Here is a 4,334-nt window from a genome sequence, read left to right as displayed (position 1 = left end):
AGTAAAGTAAACACCTAAGGGAGTATTTTGCAACCTAATTTCTTCTCACTTGGTACTCGGTCATTAGTCGCTGCTCCGGGTGACGTCACGATGGTCGTGACAGAACCATGAACACGATACCTCTTATCTTTACACACCTGCCTCACGCCTATGATGCAACGGAGGACAGCCAGCACCGACAAATGACTCAGCACAATACATAAGGCGCGCCCACGATTAGCGCCGAATGGTTGCTGCGAGACTTAGGGGAGCGCGGTCCCTGTGCGTTGTCAGTCGGAACCGGCGCGGCGGCTGTAGTGCGGCCAGCGATGACGCAGCAACCAGACTGCACATGCCTGTGGTTCATTACTGTATGATTCACCACTTGTTGCATACGCGACGATTAACGCCACTGCCAAAGTTAAATTGAAGATAAAGTGAAACTTGACGAAACACGGCCCGATGTCCGTTTTCGCGTAGTGCATTTGCCTGCGGGCTCGATCTCTACAACCTGACCCGAGAAAAAATGACACCACCGTTGACCTCTACTTAGGTACTGGCCTTGCACTGTCAGCGCGTCACGGCTGTAAACCTCCGTGTTCACATGGTGTCCAAAGACTACGCTGCTAAGGCCGACGTCAGATACAAATGACATGCGCGCCGCTCTCGTCCCCATAGTCCTGTTCGATTTGGCTGCACTGGCTACACCGATGCCGTAAAGTTGTGCGGCCGTGCCGCGATCGCGCAATGCCATTTCTGGCACTTCAGTGGAGCTTTGCACTCGGTGCTTCCAAAACGAATGGCCGAGTGCAGGCCTGGTCGTCTGGTACTTGTGGTGCCTCATTCAAATTGCAGCCAGATGTGTGTCGGCCACATCAACGGCCACCAGCATCTCGAACCGCGTGCATAGATTACAAAGAGCATATGAATAAACCTCCGGAAATTGTCGTTTACGAATACATGCCCCGAAATACTGCCAGCGGGGCTCCACCCGACCACTCAGGTTTAGAATCCTGGCGCTACGAACAGCTATCCAGCTCCTCTTTTCAAGAAAGAACTGGGCAAATTTCTTTGATTCTTCAGTCATATATTCTCCGACCTACTCATGGGCGCCGCCATCTTGCTTGCTGCACTATAGCTGCACCTTCACTTGGGAGAGTGCAAGCTTGCTTAGAAATCGCGCTGCGCTAGTGGGAACTTTTGCAAAACCGATACGTAAATGAAGAGAGCGCCTGTTTGACTGGCAAAATGAATGCGAAAGTGCTGCATTGCCTGTGCTCGTGCAGCAAGCGCAGCCAATCGAACAGACTTTGCCACTTGAGTTTCTGCGGGCCACGCGGGGGTTTGAGGTAGGCGCACTCGACAGCTTGGATCTGGGGCGGGGTGCACGATATATAGATGTAGACCCAGCACGGAAAATTCATTGGATGCCAGTGGGTACGTAAAGTATCATTCAAGGACCGCGAGTCCGATCCTGCGATCGCAGCGTGTTCCATCGAATGTACCGTGCTGCTTCCCCGGCAGAAACACATGTACCAGGTGTCCCAGCTAAATGTAACCAAGCTTTTAAAAAACGCGGAATGCCCTAGCCGTCTGAAACCAAATGAGAGTTCTTTAGAGTCGCGTGACCTAGTCTGATAACTTTCTTTTAAGGCCAATAAATGAAGCTACGTAAATCGTAACTTGACAGAAACAGCACTACTAGCGGTTTTTTGAGGCGATCTAAAACTCTTTCTTCGACACTTTTGTCCTGAAGTCAATAATTGAAAAGTTAGCTAATTAAACTTGACTAATTAATTAACTTTGAGGAGCGAAAAAAATACCCAAGACTAGGCCACGCGACTATGAACAACCCTCAGTTGGTTTTACTGGACTAGGACACTTTGCCTTTTTTAAAAGTTTGGTTTCATTTAGCTGGGACACCCGGTATACATAGCGAGACAATATAGCGCATAGTAGGACAGGACACAAGAAGACACGAACAACAAGTTAGCGCCCATGTTGTTCGTGTCTTCTTGTGTCCTGTCCTACTCTACGCTGTAGTGTCTCGCTATGATCGTGCACCAACAAGCCCAAAAAGCTACGGTTTTGAACTACATATATACAAGCTATCTCGTTGCCATAGAAAATCTACGTTACTGCCAGAACCTGCTTTCTGGACGTTTGGCCAGCTGGCCACTGTTCTGCAAATCCGCGTTCGATAAGCTTGGTAGGAGTTTTTTTTTCTTCGGACGGCAGGCACTCAACCGGGTGTTTAGTGACGGACGCAAGGAGCGGTGAAGAAGAAAGAACGAGCATACCATACAGTGAGCAAATGATGGAACGCCAGGCGAGTTATTGTTTTGTCACCAAGCATCGGTTCCTACACACGTAACATTGAAATAATTAAGGCGCGAAAATTAGCCAGCGAGCGAATAGTCACCTCGTTGTGCTTGAGAAACCAGGGGACTTTGTGCCAGCGGCGGAGCAAGAGTCCTTCCTTATATTTCCTGCACTGTGACTATAGGGTACTGTTAAGCTATATTACCTGTTCTCTGCGAGTGAAGGCGGTGTTTCATTCTGTGGTTGGCGGTCAAACTTCGCAAATAAGCTTTCAGCACCGTTAGGCTGGTTTTCTTCTGTGCGACATGGAGGTGTATTGCTCAGGTGGGTGCCCCCAGGGCTAAACATATACATTTGCCTATAACACGCAAATCTCTGTCCTGTTGTTCCGCAGGAGCTGTAGGGACACTCTCTGCCCGACGCACTCACGGCGGTTGGTGAAGTAGAAAGCCCCGGCGATGAGCAGAGTCATGACAATGATGAGGTACAAGGCGGCGCAGACGAAGACCAATGGATCCGGAATGATGGGCCGCTGCATCAGGTCGTACATTGCTTGTTGGCTGCGGGAAAGGAGGAAATCGTCGATAAATAACGAAGAGTTGTGTTGTTTCCATGTTGAGTTTTGCAGCGGCTAGCGGCTAAGGCAGGCGAGCATCAATAAACCTCGATGACAATGTCTATGTTGTGTTCAGTGTTCTAAGAGCAACCTCTGGTGGAAAATGATTTGTTCGTATTACAACGCTGCGCAATGTAAATGTAGCACATGTACATACAAAGTGGTTTACTTTGAGCATACCAACGCGTGCTTCAATTTTAAGGTGATCTTCTTGTACGTTCATAAAGTCGTGTGTACCACGTGGACGAAGAATGTTAAGGGGGCATAGAATCACTGCAGTAGAATATCCAGGGCTAAGAAACGCTTATTCGATTAAAAGTTGTCGCGAAAGGCACATCTTGAATGCACCTTTCGAATTCCTGCCGCCTTGAAGTAAGTTCAGGCATTCTATCAGAGATCGTATAACGGGACGCTCTCAACCAGAAGACACTCTCAAAACAGCCACTAAACGCGCTCCCACTCGTGAGCCGCGACCACGAATAGTTTTGAGGCTCTCTTTATATTGACAGCCTTCCGTTATCCGGCCGCAGATTAGAACCTGTCATTCTAAATAAGATATAGCTTCATGTGTGGGTATGACAATGGCAAAGAGCCCGCGGCACAAAGCTATCATGTCAGCCAAAAATCTGCATCTCTCGCGACCGAATCCAAGTGGTTTCTCTCTCCTGTCTCGTATTAAGGTTTCTGTACAGCTGCCCTCAAAACGTGCCCTCAGAGCATTCTTCGAGTGAGAGTGTCATTTGATCTTTAAAACCGAAAATATCACCCCATAGCTTCATTTTCTGTACACGTTTGGCTAGTCGGACGGTCTCCCTGCAACAAAACTTAGTAGGCACCCTAGAGCAGCCACTCACAGCATCATCTCCATCTGAATGGGATCCATCTCGTCGTCGGGTCCAAGAGGGACGCCTGGAGCCCCGCCGGCTGAGACTGGCGGAAGTGGAGCCCCGGCGGCTGGGAATGGCGGCAATGGAGCAGGCTGGCCCATCTCTCCTCAGTACGGTGTTTTCCAGGGCAGTTTTAAAACTCCTGGGCAGTGGAATGGAGCGGCAGGCGACCGATGAGGCAGGCTTCTTCTCTTCTTCTGCACGCGCTTCGCGTGTCTTGCTCCTGCTTTTTCTTCTTCTTGCCGACCGTGGTTTAAACGGCATTGCACAACGGCACAAACAACACTAGGCTTGAGCTGGGCTGCTAAAGGAAAACGCATGGGCATGCCAGAAAATAGACAAGCTATCCATCATTGAAAACCCGAGTGCGGAACAGTGGGAGAGGAAGCTATCCAGCGACATCCTGAGAGTCCAACAAGGACTAGTCAGGGCAGCTACCCTCAGCGGAGCCCTAGACCAGGCGAACCGACCCTGATGATAAGATGAAAGACTCCATCTGAAGGCGCAAAAAAATATTGTAAAAAATAAAC

General features: G+C 49.4%; 1 pseudogene; it reads right to left on the bottom strand.

The window, feature by feature from the left end:
* Positions 1-2,502: 2,502 nt before the first annotated feature.
* Positions 2,503-3,905, bottom strand: LOC149362809 (uncharacterized; annotated as a pseudogene).
* Positions 3,906-4,334: the final 429 nt, after the last annotated feature.

This window comes from Amblyomma mixtum, chromosome 2, assembly GCF_055824585.1.
Source record: "Amblyomma mixtum isolate Tamu chromosome 2, ASM5582458v1, whole genome shotgun sequence".
NCBI lineage: Eukaryota > Metazoa > Arthropoda > Arachnida > Ixodida > Ixodidae > Amblyomma > Amblyomma mixtum.
This window is presented reverse-complemented; position numbering and strand designations above follow the sequence as displayed.